This window comes from Myotis nattereri (assembly GCF_964212035.1).
Source record: "Myotis nattereri genome assembly, chromosome: 11".
NCBI lineage: Eukaryota > Metazoa > Chordata > Mammalia > Chiroptera > Vespertilionidae > Myotis > Myotis nattereri.
This window is the reverse complement of record NC_138086.1, coordinates 22,745,974-22,763,820: the sequence shown is the minus strand read 5'-3', so window position 1 is coordinate 22,763,820 and position 17,847 is coordinate 22,745,974. Positions and strand designations below refer to the sequence as shown.

Genomic DNA, 17,847 nt, shown 5'->3' with positions numbered 1-17,847 from the left:
GATTCATTGCCGGTAGCTGGTCATTTCCTGTGCAGAAGGTCACTCGCTACAAGAAACGCTCCACGCGGTGAGTGGGAGGTAGAGCCCGAAGATTATTGCCAACCTGGCGTTCATCGTCTTGAGCTGTGGATTCCAAGGACTGCTGGCAGGCTCCTGCGTATTCTGCTTTGCATGATTTGATGATGGAACTGCAGGGCTCACAGACGCCCGGGAAGGGATTTTCAGAATGTGGATTAATTGAATAGTCCTGGAGTCTTTTGAATATATACTAGTCCTTTTGGGGAGGGAAGGATCTTTTACAGAAGGAAGCGATTGGGGGGCGGGGGTAGGGCGTTTACAAGTACGGTTGCTTCTCTTCTATGTTCAGTATCATTCTCTCCCCTTGTGTGGAAGAAATGACTGCGTGGCCTCAACAATAAAAGTTAGGCCCACTCTTTAGATGAAGAAACTTCCATCTGGATTATTCCCCCCTTCTAAACCTTCACGAGGAAGTCTTCATGAAGAAGGCTGGCCTGGTGGGACCTGCCGTGTGTCTCATGCAGACCCCGGGGGGGCTGGGTTGTGGGCAGCACGTCATCCAGGGGCCCAAGGAAGGAACAGTTACTGGAAACAGTGAGTGCCGCTTCGGGATCGTTCTCTCCGGAGTGGAGAAGCCGTTTGACCTCCTGACTCATTTCATAGGAATTGAGAAAACAGCCTGGTGTGGTTTTCATTGTTAGTCCTGGAGGGTTCCAGAACCCGTGTGTCTGCAAGTAGGATGAGCCGGAGACCGGCAGGGTGGCCACTCGCTGTCTCTACTTGCCTGTTCTCTGCATGAACCCGCTCCTTCCTCCCAGGGCCAGTCCGGCCTGCGCCTGGGCACCCTTTGTGTGGCTCTCGGTGGTGAGTACGGATGGCAGCAATTTCTGATTTTCACTGGTTCTTGCTTCTGAACGTCTGTAAATGGCATTTCATCAAAAGAAAGCTTTAAAGGACATTTTCTATTTAACTGTGTGAAAGAAAATCCTCTGGGCGTGGTGGTAATTATAAAAGACAACATAACACATGGACAGCAATGGAAGCGAAGGGTTAAGATATGTTTTGCTGTTTTTTGGTAGCGTGTTGACGCGAAGGCAGCTTTGATTTTGACGTTTATAGTAAGTGATTTTGTACAATGTTATTTAAAACACAAGTATGGAAGGTAACCGTATATTCTAACAAAAATAATATGCTTACTAGTAGTTAAGTGAAAGGCATATGTGTGGGGCTCATAATATTTATGTGCAGAGGGACTTGGGATTCATAATGTGTTGGTTTTAAATCAATGTTATCAAATAAGCTACAGGTATGGAAAGAGGTCAAAGAAAAATACATTGAATCTGGCTAAAAGTAGACACTAAGATATTTGAAGTGATTGATTGCTATTTGAAGTGTTACATTTTTGCCCCTGGTATAATTTTATATTTGCTGGATCCCCCAGATCACCCCTCAAGTTACATTCTTCATTAATGCAAAAGGGGTTTCGTGTGTAATGAGTACAGGGCTTCTCATGCTCTGGGGGATGACTGAGTAGAAAGGGTCAGTCGTGCTGGTGCTGTTCATTCCATCTACTGCCTTCTGTCTGCGTGCCCCAGAGTCGGAGCCCTTGGCCTTTCCAGGGTGCCAGGCCCCTGTGAGACTGTGCGGAAGCCACCCTCAGACACAGACATTCGCCTGTGGGACTCCAGCCTAAACCGAGACTGTCCCCTGATTGGGCTTTCCTTTAGGGTCCCAGGAAACACTGATCTGAAAGGGAGGGGAGGCGTCCAAGTCAGAAAGAAGTATTCTCTGTGGTTGCTAGGTTGGGAGTACAGAGCCAGAGACGAGGAGGAAGGGTGGAGAAGACATGTGACTAACCTGAAATAGAGATAGTAGCTGATATCACCAGAACCTCCAAACAGATACCCCAGGACCCCTAAACATTCAGCCATGTGTACTGGTCAGGTACCTTGTGAAGTCCCCCGAGGCCTATGGACCCGGTGTTCAGCAGCTGGGAGTTCTCCTCGTGCATAATGAACTCGCTTCTCTTCCTTGTTTCTTTTCCATTGTGTATGCTACCAAATTAGGTAGGACAGCAAGTCGTCTGAACTCCAGAAATATAAGGTATAAAAACTGGGAAAACGATTCTCCATTAGCAGAAGAAATTGGGTGGGAGTAGATACATCTATTGAGTATTAAAAACAAGAACAACCCACACTGTTCTTAAAAACGGTTGCTCTTAATGCCCTTCAACTAATTTAAGTCAATACTGTCATGCTGTTGTGGAAAAAATATATACATGATTCTGGGTGTATTGAAAGGAATATGACATAAAAGGGTAAGAAAATAAGACTTGCATTAGTCAGGCTCATTATTGTGTCCACTTTGAGTCACATTTGAAAAAAGATTCGGGGCCCTAGCAGGCTGACACGCAAGTACAGGAGTCTCATGCCCTCCTAGCACGAGAGGGCTGTTGGCTGCAGAAGGCTAACGGGTTCCTTCCTGCTGGCCTTTCAGTCGTCACAGTCTGAGTTGTCTTTATATTCAGGGCCCACCACAGGGCCTGTCTTCACTCAGTGGGTTGTGATACTTTATTTTTTCCTTTTTACTGACTTCATTGGGGGTGACACTGGTTAACAGTATTATACAAGTTTCAGGTGCACAGTTCTACAACACATCATCTGCCCACTGTACTGTGTTCACCGCCCCAAGTCAAGTCTCCATCCATTGCCATTTATCTCCCCTATTACCCCCCCCCCACAAACCCCCCGTGAGCAACACACTGTTGTCTGTTGCAATACTGTAAATGACCGACGTGTGTGGGGACCTTAGTGACACTTCTGTGATGGGCTCAGCAGGAGTAAATAGAGTCAGGTAGAACTGGAGGACATAGGTACACAATAAATAAATGTATTGGCTGATTGATAGGAAAGACCATCTCAATTGCCAAGGCGATAAAATAGATGAGTGGCTAGCTGAGGGAAGTGATGCAATCTTTGGTTGGGATCTCTTTCAGGACAAGACCAGGTAGGTCTGTTTGGGATGGCAGAAACATTTGTTGATTTGTGCAGCAGACACGGAGGGGCCTGCTTTGCTAGGGGCTCACAATCTGGTAGAGGAGGCAGGATTCACCACAGGGTCACACATATGATCAGTACCGGGGGACCTCGTCACTCCGAGCTGCCATCCAAGAGGCTTCCTGATGGAGGTGATGTCTGCAGTGACTCCCGAAGGCCAGCGCTCGAGGAGTCAGCGAGACAAGGGAGGCAAGCGCTGTGCTGAGGGGCCAGGCAAAAGGAACAGCATATGCAGAGGCTCAGAGCTGTGAGGGGTGGAGGAGGGTGTGGGGAAAGGCATGATGGGACACGAGGAAGTGGAGGGGTCATGGATAACAGAGGCCGAACGCCCCAGCTTGTTTGCCTGGAGATGTCTCCCTGGGAAGCCAAGGTGGCAGGATGTACACTTAGAAAGATCAGTGCAGTGAGGAGAATAAATGGGGGTGGGGTGGATGAGGGGCCAGGTCAGGCCAGGTAAGGAGACCAGGTAGAGAAAGCTGCTCTAGTCACACACAGTAAAGAAATGATAGGGACACCTTTGGCAGTGGATTCAAGAGAGGTTAGCAGCCCTGGCCAGGTAGCTCGGTTGGTCAGAGCGTCCACCCGATACACCAAGGTTTCAGGTTTGATCCCAGGGCACACACAATGGTCAGTCAGTGAATGCATGGATGGGTGCAACAGCAGGTCTCTCTCTCTCTCTCTCTCTCTCTCTCTCTCTCTCTCTCTCTCTCTCTCTCCCTCTCCCTCCCTCCCTCCCTCCCTCCCTCCCCCTCTCCCTCTCCCTCTCCCTCTTCCTCCCTCCCTCCCTCCTTCCCTCTCCAAGACCCTCTTTCTCTAAAATCAATGAATAAAAAACTAAAAAAAAATATTTTTTAAAGAAGATATTAAAGGGGAAAGGTGAAGTAAGGAGAGAGGTGTAGGTTATTTAACAGTATCATTTGCCATGAAATGCAAGAGGAAAACCAGGTTTGGGTGGAAGATGAGGCGGCATCTGGACACGTTAGCGAGCGTATAGACAGATTAAGCAGAGATGTGAGAGGCCGGGTCAGTGGGAAGGTGGGGTATGTGGATTTGGACTTTAATTTAGATTAGCAACAGCAGTTCAGAGTCGTTACCTTTGGTGGTACCTGCTTGTGTGGAACCTGTTTCTAAAGCAGTAGATCACTCTTCCAAGTTTTTTATATGGTATTTTACATTTTTTTTCTAACTCATTTGTAGGAACACTACTTTCAAAATATAGAATAATAGAAAGAAGAAATAAAAATTATAGCTGATCCCATCACTCAAAGCCCTGCTAATATTTGTGTATATTTCCTTCCAATATTTTCCTGCCCACATGCACACACACACACGTGTGCGTGTGTGTGTGCGTGTGTGCAGAATCAGCATCATTCTTTATAGGCACCTTTATATCCTGCTTTTTAAATGTGCATTTTCTCCATCTGCTTACAAATGCTTCAAAAACATTTTTAATATTCTCTAATTTGGGAATGTTTACTTTGCTTCCTTTTTTAATAACTTCCTGAGGATAGATTATTTGCAGTGAATTCATTAAGTCAAAAGAGCTTAACTTTTTAAAGATTCTTGACACTCTTTGCCACATGGCTTTCTGCAAAATTTATACCAAATTATCCACATTACATAGCAATGAATGAAATGCCCATCTCACCATATCTTCATCAGTATTGAAAAAAAAAATCTTCAGACAAAAATGTTACATTATTTTTGGTTCATTTATTTTACAACTATTTAATTAATACGCACTCTGTGCCAGGCATGTGGCTTTTTTAAAAAAATTCTCACCTGAGAATATTTTTCCATTGATTTTTAGAGAGAGTGGAAGAGAGACAGACAGAGAAATATCAATGTGAGAGAAGCACATTGATTGGCTGCCTCCTGCACGAGCCCTCTTCAGGGCCCAGGCCAGGGAAGAGCCTGCAACCGAGGTGCATGCCCTTGATCGGAATCGAACCTGGGATGCATTGGTCTGCAGGCTAACGCTCTACCCACTGAGCCAAACTGGCTAGGCCAGGCATGTGGCATTTTTTAATTGTTACTAGTAAAGTTTAGCTTTCTCATATGTTTATTACCCATTGTTTCCTTTTGAAAACGTTTGGTTCATGTCCATTATCTGCTCTTCTGTTGGGGTGTGTCTGTTTCTATAATTTATTTGAGGTGTGCGAGTGTGCATGTGTGAGTATGCATGTGTGTGAGTGAGATATTTGGGGCAAATATTTTTCTCAATGTCTAATTTTGGCTTATAGTTTTTTGAGATCTAAAATCTTCACGTTTTATTTAGATGGATAAATGACTTTTGTCTTTTTTTCCTTTGGGACTTACTGTGTTACCTTGGGCTTAGGAATTCCTTCCCACCCAGAAGTTAGGAAATACTCTAATTTTTTTAAAAATGTGTGTGTGTGTATATATATATGTATATGTATATATCCACTCACCAAATTAAAAGTAAGGTGTGAGGAAAAAAATCCAGTGGGTTTTAGTAAATCCCCCAACGTTGTGCATTGAGTCATGTCTTTCCCTACTTAATTTTGGTGCTTCTTTTTGTATTTCAAGACCTCTTGCTGCTGTATCTAGCTGTAGGATTCCATGAGTTTTGGGGAATATTAGTACCCAAATGCAGGATGTCATAATGCTTTTTTCCAACATTGTATTATGAAAAGTCTCAAGAAAACAGTAAAGTTGAAATATTTTTTTAGTGATTCTACAATTAATATTTCACCACTTTCTTTTATCTGCTCATGTGATAATTTTCGAACCTCCCTAATCATTATTTGAACTCAGAAGTAGAATATCAAAGACATTTTTCCTAGTTCCTTTTTTCTCTAATTTGCAGGTTTGATCTCCAGGAAACTTTTAGCAATTATGTTAGTATAGTAAGATAGTGAGCACCATCACAAATACCAAGAGAAACTGCTCCCAGAATGTGTTTCTGTCTTTGAATTGTATGAATAGGGTTTGATTTTTAAGGGTTATGAGGGTTATTCACATACGATGAGTTTATTTTTCAAACATAAATCCCTATTAAGGTCCCTGTGTCCTCCAGCACAGTTCAGTTGCTTTCTGTTCTCGGGCTGGAGCTTTGAAGGAAAGGATAGCAGGGCCGCACGGTGGGCCCTGGGTGCCGTGGAGTTGGGGATGGTGAGCCTTGTCCGAGCAGGGGCTGCCTGCAGGGCCACAGTGGGCTTGGAAAGGAGACCTGCCAGCTCAGGCCACTTTCCCCGGCGGCCGCCATCACGCTGCCACGGAGCCCTTAGCATAAAGGCTGCTTTGCGTGGGGCAGCCTGTCACCCTGACCAGCCTGCCGACGTTTGTCATTGAGGGGCCCTGGTTCACGGTGAGTGATTCGGTCGAATGCACCTGAGGTACGGAGTTCAGTTACCTGTTTCCAGCCCAAGTGACGAGCACCTGGAAGTCCCATGGTTTCGAGGCCCGATGGCCTCCCAGCTCAGAGGTGGGTTTGCAGCTGTCTTAGCAGACCAGCCCGGAGCCGCCACAGCCGGCCCAGGGAACAGCACGACGCACCTTCCCTTCGCCTTGGGCTGCCGCCAGGAATCAGTGGTGGTTCGGTGTCCTGCACCGCGTCCCCCTCCCCGCCTCCGTTCCGTCTGTAAAGCCAGTTGGTTGTAGTAGATCATGTGGAAGGGTTTCCTTACCCCAGGTCTGTGATTGTGATCTAGAACACGCCGCGTAGGTCAGTGCCCACCCCTCCTCGGACGCTGGGCAGGCAGTGTTTTCCGGCTCCTCTGAACAGACTTCCCAGGATGTGGCAGCCACTGACTCTGGGCCTGGGGCTGGCATCGCAAAGCCATTAGCGCCCGCGAGAGCAATGCCAGGGCATCTGGAGGCCTTCGGCAGGAAGCCTTACTCACAGGACGCTTAGCTGACAGCTGCTGACGGGGCACATTCCCACCTCGACCTCGGGGACTCACTCTGCGGTCCCGTGTCACCTCTGGCTGCCCACAGTGAGGGGTGCCGTGGATGTTAAAAGTCTGGCCAGCAAACGCTTTGAAATTTGAGAGTAGCTACACTAACGAAATAATAATAATAATAATAATAATAATAATAATGACGCAACCTAAATGGATGTTCTAGTAACATCAATAATCAGAAGAGGCATCCTATTTGAATGAATGATTTTCAGGTAAAAAAATTAAATAGCCAGAGTTTTCCTCTTGCCACTGTCCCCTCTCACTTTTATGCCCCAGCAAGAGGCAGCAGCGTGTTGCTCCCCAAACCCACTGTGCTGTTTGCTGCTCCTCTGCCTCTGAAAACAGCACCCCATCCTCACCTGCCGTCCACCTCCCAGCACCAGCCGGTGGGCAGGGAGCTCAGAGGTGCCCACACTCACCTCTCCCAGACACGACAGCACCACAGGATGGAGTTTATTTGGCTTTCAGTGATTTACCAGGAGCCGGGGGGGCGGTGGTAGTTAGGCAGCACGGCTCTAACCTGCTACCCTCCCGTCTTCCCTGCTGTTAAAACGTAAAGAGGACCCAGGTCGGGCCCACCCTTCCCACCGTCATCGCCGTGCTGTGCCCCGGGTTCGTGAATCATCCCCTAAAGCCACAGCTGTTGAAATAAGGAAAACAAGATTGCGAGGTCATAAACGCCGTGCAGTGGGTGTGAGGTTCTCTTCCAAACCCCGTGGTGTTGGCGCTGGGAGTCCCGAGGAAGGTGTCATTAGGAACGTGAGTCACACCTGCGTGGAGCCCGGTCTCTCCAGAGGTGACTCAGGCCAGAAACAGAAATAGCTTCCAGACGAGTTTAAATTCAAACGTAACACAGCCTTTGGGTATAGTCACGGGCAGAGGGATTGTGTAACAGGTTCGTAAGGAAAGGAAGAGATCTTCGAGGTACATCTTTAACTTCTATGATCGGTCTCGTGAAGAGAAAGCCCGAAGGAAATACTCCGTGGTGTTACTCTCAGGGATTAAAAACCAACAAAAGGCACTGAAAGCCAGGGTTTAATGTCAGTCATGGAGATTTCCAGCTGCTCTCTTTAGTACGTTGATGCCGCCGCGAGCGAGCTCGTATGAGACTGAAGTGTCGCCGCTGTGACCCGCCGTGTGCTGGTCGAGACTGACACCCGGAGCTCCAGCTCACTGCGGCCGCCTTTCCTGTGGCCCCCATGCTCGGGGTCTGGGTCAACAAGGATAGTCCCTTCTGTGTTCATTCACGCAAACCGAGGTGAGAAGGGACCTGGCCCAGCACAGGGCCAGGCGGTAGGTAGCAACGGTAACAGCAGTAGCTGACGCCTTAGCCGAGCACCGTGTGCCAGGCGCTGCGCCAAGTTCTTCACCTGGTTACCTGTTGTAATAAACAGTCCCGTGTGGCAGGTGCTATGGTTATCCCCATTTTACAGAGAGAGAGCTAAGGATCAGAGAGGCCAGTCATTTCCCCCAACATCAGACAGCTCAAGGAGGAGCCAGGATCAAATCCCAGCCGTCTGGCTCCTAAGCCCAAGGCTTCCATTTGTTTCCTGTTCTGTTTTCATAAATGGCTCCTATTTGGGGGTATTGTTATCCTTTGGGGCCACTCAGTTTCTTTTGGTAAATTACCTTTTTTTTAATTTTAAAGAATCATTTATTGATTTTTAGAGAGGAGGGAAAAACATAGATGTGAGAGTGCACCATCAGTTGGCTGCCTCCTGCACGCCCCCTACCGGGGATCCAGCCCGCCACCTGGGCGTGTGCCCAACTGGGAATCGAACTGGCAACCTCCTGGTGCACATGATGGTGCCCAAGCAACTGAGCCACACCAGCCAGGGCTGGTAAATTGCCTTTTTTTTGGCAATGGTTTTCACGTCTTAGGGAAGAACGGATGCAGCCCCCAAAGCTGGGCATTTTTGTGCCACGTCTTGGTCACCTGGTTGTAGCTTGTTATTAATGGTGCATATCATCATAACCGCCCATGACTCCAACCAACGCGCTGTTGGTTATAAGAGAGGATTCCAAAAAAGGTAATTAACAGAGAAAGCAACAAAAACACAACGTGGCCCGTGGCCCGTGATGGAATTCCTTTCTCTTGTTATTGGACATGAATAGGAGCTCGTTACTGGTGTGCCTTCCAGTCAGTGTGGGCCCATAACTGAGGTGTGCTGTCCGGCTCCGGAATCCGTCCCGCGGTGGTAGTGTTGCTGCTCGGCTGGCTACAAAAGGGCTCCGTCAGGGGAAGCTGGTTCCACCGGGCGCGGCGGGAGGGCCCTCCGTGCTCTGGTCTCATTGGCATTCCCCCATCCTGACCGCCATTTGATGGTCTCTGTTCCAGCCGAACGCAGCTGGCCATGCTTCTCTCTGCATGGAAGCTCATTCCTCTCTTCCTTTCCTAGCCAGCCACCACTGTCCCCTCATCTGACACCTCCTCCAGGCAGCCTTCCCTGACTGCTCAGGGTCCCTCATGCTCTGCTTACCCTATTGTGTGCATGCATCATACGAGGTCCTCACTTCCCGTTTCTTACATGTCTTCCCTGACGCGCATTGGCCTGGGAAGAGCCAGGATTGGCGTTTGGATAAACACCCTGACACACGTTTGGGAGAGAGACAGCGGTAGAAACGACGTGGAAACTGGCAGTACAGTGTCTGGTGTCGACCATTTAGGAGGCACTTTCACGTGCATCACCTTAGAGTCCTCACAGCAGCTCTGGGAGATGGAGCCTGGATCCCAGGGCACCGACGTGCCAACAGCAGCTCTCCCGGTGCACGTGCGGTTAAGGGGTAAAGCCAGGACTTGAGCGTAGGTCTTCTGACCCAGTCCTGTGCTCTCAGACCCTGAGAACAGGCCAAGGCCAGTCTGTAAAAGGGGTAGTAGGATCCGTCACAAAAGCGTGTCATTCTTGTCCTGACCTCTGAGCCAGTGGAAGAACGGGCAGATCTTCATTTCTCGCCCCTTCCTCCCCCACCCCCACGTTTCCAGTGAACACCTCACGCTGGCACACGGTGGGCCCTCTCCACGTTCCAGGTTGTTGTCAGGGTGAACCTTTCATACTCACCCAGGCTGCCTGCTGCCCTTCCTGTGTGGGGGGAAGAGCTTTTGGGAAAGTGGAGAACCGGGCGGTTCAGGTCAAGCCCCTGAGCAGAGTGAATAAGTAAGATCGTGGTGCATTAGGGGAGCTGGAGGTGGGAGGTGTGTGTGCGCGCACGAGGGTGTGAGTGGGGGGCCGGCCGGGTTGGCCAGTCAGAGGCTGTAGAGAGGGTGTTGGCCGGGAAGGCGGGAAGGGCTGTGCAATTAAGCAGTTGAACAGATGTTGATAACAGAGTGGGGTGTTCTCCCCAGCCCTGGGTGGGGGGTGGGAGGAAGTGAGCCAGCAGCACACTCAGAGCTGTATATGAACCACTCCCCTGTATGGGGGGCCCGCATCCTTTCCACAAGCAGGTGACCCAAGGAATGTAGTGTCATTAGAGGACGGAGAGCGAGATTTGGGGCAGCATTTCCTAAACTTTAAAAATTCAGAGTTTAATTCTCAGCCCTGCTCTGTTCTAGGTGCTCCTGGCAATGTTGTCAAAGGAAGGAATTTTAGATAGATAGATAAATTGATTGATTGATTTCAGAGAGTAAGAGAGAGAGAGAGAAACATCAATGGAGAGAATCATTGACCAGCTGCCTCCTTCACGCCTCCTACTGGAGATCAAGCCCACAACCTGGGCGTGTGCCGTTGGCCAGAGTCAAACCCAGGACCCTTCAGTCCGAAGACTGACGCTCTGTCTGTGAGCCAAACCGGCCAGGGCTCTCAGGGAGGGGTGTTTAATTTCAGAGAGAAGGTAATGATGCTACCACAATAGAACCTTAGACTAGGTTCCCAAATCCCTCCAGTGAGTCAGTGTCAGTTATCTGCACCTGGTTGTTTGCAGTCAGACGATACACCAGCATTTATTATGGCTTTATTGGCTGGGCTCAAGGTCAGGAAGAGATGCAGATGTGATTAGAGGTGCCTCCCACAGGACATTCGGAGGTCAGAGCAACTCAGGGAGGTCCACCTGGGCCAGTGGTCGGCAAACCGCGGCTCGCGAGCCACATGCGGCTCTCTGGCCCCGTGGCATGGGCCACGAAGTTTCCATCGCCCTGAACGTGCGCGCCCGCACGTGGTACTTTGTGGCAGAGCCACACTCCAGGGGCCAGTTTGCCGACCCCTGACCTAGGCTAACGTCATTGTTCATTCATTCACTCAGCATACATTCCTTGAGCACCTGCTGTGTGCCACGCACTGGGTAGCACTGAGATGATGATGATAGTGAAGAAAAAACAGACATGACCTCTGTCATCACGGAACAGCTGGTGAGAAGTCGGGGTACGTGCTGCGAGGGAGGAGGTGCCCTGAGGTAAGCGGCCTTCCTCCCGAGAGGTTCGCTGAGGGGTGATTTCCCAGGGTGAGAGCTGCAGGATGAGGAGGAACTGTCGGAGGAGGAGTTGGGGTGAGGGTTCCCTACATAGACAACAGCACATTAAAAGGCGCTGGGCCGGGCCAGTGTGGCTCAGCGGTTGAGCGATTCCTGGTCAGGGCACATGCCAGGGTTGTGGGCTTGGTCCCCAGCAGGGGGCGTGCAGGAGGCAAGCGATCTATTGGTGATTCTCTCTCATCATTGATGTTTCCATCTCCCTCTCCCTCTCCCTTCCTCTCTCTGAAATCAATAGAAACATTGTAAAGAATGGCTCTGGAGTGGGGAACGAGGTTGGCTTTGAGGATGGAGGAGGCAGGTGTGGCCCAGGATGAGGGAGCAGCAAGCAGGTGCGGCCCTCCCAGGCCGTCAGTGGGTCCTGTGAGCGGCCCCAGCCGAGGGCGTCCCAGAGGCTGCCTGCCCCTTCCCTCTTCCTGTTGTCACCTGTGGAGGGAATAAACAAGGAGAGAAGATGAAAGCAAGTCTCAGTGAACCTGTAGCCAGTCGTCATTTCAGGTACCAGAAAGCTTGCAGACACGCCCCAGGGGCTGTCCAGTGGCTCCAGTGCGAGTGGCTGTAAGGCAGATGCCGGCTCGCTCTGCCTGGGCCACTCGGACCCGCCCTGGAGCCAGAGGGTGGCGGTGGGCACAGGGCGTCGGGTTGAAAAACAAAAATCTCGGTTGATGCTGAAAAGTGCACCTGGGTTGTTGGGCCCGGGAGGCTCTGGAAGATCCTCCACTGCGTGAAGTGGACCTGACCCCCAGGGGGCGTCCTCGGCTCTTTCTGATGTCAGGACCCCTCAAGTTTGGGAAGGCAAAGGGGCCGGCAAGGTGGCCGCAGGCTGTGCCCGCCGGGACCGGACATGGGGGGGCAGGCTGTGGAGCCAGCACGTCCCCCCCTCTTTCCCTGCACTCTCCGGGCACCACCTCTCCCCTCGTTTTAGAAGAAATGAACTTCGAACGTAGAAGGAAGAGAGCGCTTGATGCTGTGTACACAGCGTGGTCAGAAGGATCGCCTTCTAATCTTTTACTGCCCGCGGGGCAGGTGGTGCGGGAAGCTGCTGGCAGGAGGGGCTGTTTTCTCAGGGCTGGTTGTGCAATGAGAGTGTGTTTGAAGCTGCAGGAGGTCCGAGCGGCTTGCCCACAGGCATGTTACGCAGAAGTCTCCCTCCATGCGATCCTGTTTGCTGGGTGTCGTTGGGAGTGTTGTGCCCACAGTTCACTGGAGCTCTGGGCTGCACACGTATGCCCATTCTGTAGTTAAAGTAGCGCTTTTTCTAAAAAGGACTCGACTGCCCTGGCCGGGTGGCCCAGCTGGTTGGAGCGTCGCCCCGGACACCAAACGGCTGTGGGCTTGATTCCCGCTCAGGGTGCCTTTGTGAGGCAACCAATTGATGTTTCTCTCTCACCTTGATCTCTCTCTCTCTCTCTCTCTTCTCTCTCTCTCTCTCTCTCTCTCTCTCTTTCTCCCTCCTTCTCTCTCTTTCTCTCTCTCTCTCTTTCTCCCCTCCCCCTCCCTTCCTCTCTCTAAAATCAATAAAAAAAAAATCCTCGCTGAGGATTAAACATTTTTTTTTAATAAAAAGAGGACTCTACTGTCAAAGCTCTCCTGAGATGCCATCTGAGGTAGCTCCTTTCAGCAGCTGTTTGTGAATGGGTTGCTGTTGTAGCCTAACCGTGACTCGTGTCTGCGGAGAGGAGACAGGGGATGCTCTGTCTCTGTCCAGTGGTGACGTGGAGGTAGACGGTGACTGACGAACAGGTGCTGGGGACCGGGCTGTGCTGAGCTTGCGTCTGGGGCCGTGACCAGACGTGACCAGACGGTGAAAGGAGAAGTGAGGGTATTTTTAGCCGTCAGGGCTGCTCGGAAACGTTGGTTTTCCCCGGTCCAGGGGCTCCCAGGGAGCGGCAGCTGTGCGCTCATTCGCTCCAAGTCAGTGTCCACACATTCTGCTTCTGTTCGATACTTTGGCACATGCGTGGGGACTGGTGAGCAGCTGATTTGATGGAGTAGCTTTGAAACCCACACAGTTCAGCTCACATGCGTGGGGTTCCCGTGAGGGCCTCCGAGAGGACCCCTTGGCCCGGGGACCACCCTTTCCCTCGGCTGGTTTCCCTGGAAAGGGGGTGGACGACACCCTTCACTGCGTCCTTCCCTGTGTTAGGGGATCCACGCGTGCACGGAAGCTCTGCTGTTGAGAGCCACGTGACCTCTGCAGTTAGGGTCTCACCGTTCTGGGTGCACCAGTTTCAGCCACTACCCCTGTTAAGTCAGCTGAGGACTTGGGTGCAATTTTAGAGACATGGTAAAGGGAAGGGAGTCGGCCTGGGCTGGGTCAGCTGTCTCTAGACTTGCCTTTGCAGGCTGAGGGAGAGCACTCAGCCACTGGCACACAAGGGCTTTACCCCCTCTGGCCACTTCTGGTTTCCTGGCCATGGTTGTGTTTGAAGTGCCTGCAGGCCGTCCAAGCCAGTGCTGCCAACCCCGGGTGTGTGGACGAAGGACCGGGGTGGGGTTGGGAGGCCGGCCTCTTGGCTCTGAGTCCCAGCTGGGCCACTCACTGGCTGTGAGCCTCTGGGCACATTAAAGTCACTTCCTGCCTTTGTGCTTCAGTTTCCTCGTCCGTGGGATGGGAATGGTGGCGGTACCCTCAGGGCTGTGCCGGCCCCAATGGGTTAATCCCTGTGGAACGCCCGCCAGGGGCTTGGCCTTTCCTGGGGTGAATCACAGCCTGCATTCCAGGTGACAGTCTGTTACCCGTTCTCCTGCCTCGCGGGCAGCTTTGCCTCCGAGTGGCAAACACGAAACGGCCAGCGTGTGCACCGTCGGTCAGAGCGCGTGGAAGGACCAGGGGAGCCGAGGGGTCGGGATGGGTTCGCGAGGCCCATCCGACGGGGCAGCGGGGCTCCGGGGCCCCTCCCGATGTGGGCACGGCAGTCCTGGCCTCCCAGAGAAAGCGGCCGCTCTGGGCCCCGCGTGGAACCCGTGCCCAGCATCTCCCCGGGATGGCTGCGCGGCGGACACGCCTCAGGTAGGCAGCTCGCTGGCCCGGCGTCGGCCTCCCGGGCAGCACCGGCCGGTTCTCCTGCACTTTCGGGGCCTGTCAGACTCCTGAGTTCCACTCTCAACCTGCACTGGCTCAGGCTCTCCGCACTCGTGTGGAAACAGCCTGGAGAGGTGGGACACCGGTGTCTGTGCTGTGTCTCCCCCTTCCCCTTCCACACACACACACAGGCTGGTATCTCATGCCTTCCATGGAGAAACGCGCGTTTGTGCGGGGGGAGCTGTCTCCTCCTCAGAATCTGCTCGGGGGTTCTGACCAGCTGGGGCGAGCTCCCTTCTCTGAGGTCGGTGTGGTTCCCGCCAGGCTCCCACAGAGCATCGCACCTTCAAAGCGGCGGTTCTCAACCTGTGGGTCTCCAGCCTGGGGGTCGAACGACCTTTTCACCGGGGCCGCCTAACACCATCCTGCATATCAGATATTTACATGACGACTCATAACAGTAGCAACATTACAGTTATGAAGTAGCCACGAAAATAATGTTATGGTTGGGGGTCACCACAACATGAGGAACTGTGTTAAAGGGTCGCGGCATGAGGAAGGTTGAGAACCACTGCCTTGAAAGGCTGCCAGCCACCTGGGGAGTGGGCAGGTAAGGGGCATCTGCGACTCTGGGGCCAAACTGGTGAGCAGTCTGGGAGGAGGAAGCCAGGGGGAGGGCAGACCAGGTGGTGCTGATTACCTTGCAAGTCACAACCCCGGACTTGCGTGAGAGTTCGGTGCGCTAAAAGGGGGGACCACCTTGAATAGATAAAATGCCTGACATCAGTTTTACAATGAACTAGACTGTGAGAAGGGTAAATGTCCTTTATCACTCAGCATTGTTAGTTCAAAAAACTAGAAAAGGCCGGCCCCTTCTGTGGTCCAAACCAAGGGCTCCCAGTGTTTTTCAAACAAACCTGGAAATTCTTTCCCTGGCCTGGTGGGGCTGGGCCGCTGGAATGGCTGTGTGAGGCTGCCACCTTGTGGCCAGTGCCAGGCAGTGCGTGTGTGACCTGTTGCTGGATCCTAAATATATTTTTATTTGTTTTACAGAGGAAGGGAGAGGGAGAGAGAGATGGAAACATCAGTGATGAAGGAATCATTCATCGGCCGCCTCCTCCACGCCCCCTACGGGGGATCGAGCCCACAACCCGGGCATGGGCCCTGACTGGAACGAACCCTGGACCCTTTAGTCCGCAGGCCAACGCTCCATCCACTGAGCCACACTGGCTAGGGCTGAACTATATTTTTAAAGGTCTTTTGCAAAGACTTTTCTCAGTTGCTCTCACCACACATGTAATTCCATCTCCGGGGCTTTGGTTCTGTCTAAGCCAGTGATGGCGAACCTATGACACGCGTGTCAGAGGTGACACGCGAACTCATTTTTTTGGTTGATTTTTCTTTGTTAAATGGCATTTAAAAATATAAAATAAATATCAAAAATATAAGTCTTTGTTTTACTATGGTTGCAAATATCAAAAAATTTCTATAAGTGACACGGGACCAGAGTTAAGTTAGGGTTTTTCAAAATGCTGACACGCCGAGCTCAAAAGGCTCGCCATCACTGGTCTAATCTGTACTCTTTGGACTCCAGTGACCGCCTCCCAACCAGCTTCCCGGCGGCCTCTGGACTGACTTTCTAGCATGTGGATCAGATCTGATCGTCTTTTCCTTACGTGCAGCCGTCTAAAGGCCCTTCCTTTTCCAGGTTCCAGCGCCGCCCTGGGAAGACCCCGAGGCCAGTGCCCTGCCCAGACGGCGTCTCTGCAGACACGCGTCCCTCTTCCTCCTTCCTCGCCTGCCCCCTGCCGACACCTGCCGGCTCTCCGCCTCATCTCAGGTATCACCCCCAGGAAGCCCTCTGGATTGAATGAGATTGTGTGATGTCATAACAACATAATGTGACAGGAGAGGGAGGAAATGTGAGGGGACGTGACACACCGCATCGTAACCGGCCTCTCCTTCCTCTCCCACAAGACTGGTGACTTGAGAGAGGGGACTTTGACCTCCGGGCGCAGCGTCTGGCACGGAACGGCCGCTCACTGACTGTGAGGAGGAGCAGAGGGAGGGAGAATAAAGCCAGGCAAAGGCCCGCGTCTCCAGGTTTCCTCCTGGGGATGCGCGGCCCTCGGACGTAGGAGCTGTCACTCGGCGAGCAGCGATTCATCACTCCCCTTTGCACTGTTGTCTCCGCTCAGCCATCCCACTGGCAAGTGAATCTCCGTTACGGGAGAGTCAGGTCCTCCAGCCTGCAGGCCGGGGCCTCCTCACACCACCCAGCCACCGGCTCACACCACTGCTCTAGATGCCCTGAGTACCATTTGTGTTCTAGAACTCGGGGATTATCTTGCTGGTGAAGGGAGTTATTTAAGAGGCCGCGTGGCAGAAGCGCACCTAAAATGTCAGCTAAGACCTGTGACACCTGTGGGTCCCCGTGGAGCCGTCCAAGAAGAAGGCATTGCCTTGTGCCTGCCGGGAGCTGACGGTCCGGCTGGTGCTACACGGGAGGTCACGAGAAAGCAGAATGAGCCCGTCACCAGGCAGCGTGTGATCAGTGGCCACAAAAGGGCCCCAGAACGGGATGGGGATTAAACAGGAGGATGCGTGTGAAAGTGCCTCGCCCTCCACACCTCCTGGCCCAGGCGGGCCGCCGTCGGCTCTCACACAGGACTCCGCTCCACTTCCTGCTCCCCAGGGACTCGCCCCTCGAGAGAAGGCATGGCCACCCCCCGGCCTCATGTGCCCACCCCGCCGGGAGCCCAGCTGCTGAGCTAGTGAGGGGGATGCGCCCTGAGGTTTAGTTAGCACCCAGGGTCCCCGAAACACTCCCCGTCTCCCTCCGGTCTCACCTGTTCCTCCTTTAAGCCTCTTCTCCTCCTTCACAATTCAGCCCAGGCTGAGTTGCCGCTCCCTCGTTGAAGGGTTTGTGCACGGGGAATGGGCAGAGGGAGTCCCCCGTGGAGCAGCGCGGAGCCGGGCCCCTCTCCCCAGCACCTGGGCCCCTCTCCCCAGCGGAGCAGGGCAGTGAGGGGCTCACGGTGGCTGGAGCCGCGGGCGTGTTGCTGGGTGGAGGGAAGGCCCTGAGCGCTCGGCGCTCCCTGCTGGGGAGGCCACACAGGCACTCCTGTGTCTTGTGGGCAGTGGGCTCCTTTCCTTACTTATGAAAACCATGGTGACTTGATCAAGAGGTGTGTAAAGGGGGAGCTGCCCTCCGGCCCCCGCTGTCACTGTACGTCACAGCCTGGGGCTCCCGGGGCGACCCAGGCACGCGGGACCCCGTGCCAGCCAGGCCCTTCCTGCGTCTCCTGCCCCGCCTGTGAGCAAGGCCCTCTCCTCGGGCTGCCCTGGCCCTGGCCCTGAG

At 52.5% G+C, this 17,847-nt stretch overlaps 1 long non-coding RNA gene across 1 annotated transcript in view; it reads left to right on the top strand.

Moving 5' to 3' along the window:
* LOC308527107 overlaps positions 1–16,326 on the top strand; it is a 140,255-nt gene extending 123,929 nt beyond the window's left edge. Inside the window, exon 5 of the long non-coding RNA XR_013996596.1 lies at positions 16,195–16,326. This is a non-coding gene — a long non-coding RNA (uncharacterized lncRNA). The remainder of the gene's footprint in view (positions 1–16,194) is intronic.
* Positions 16,327–17,847: the final 1,521 nt, after the last annotated feature.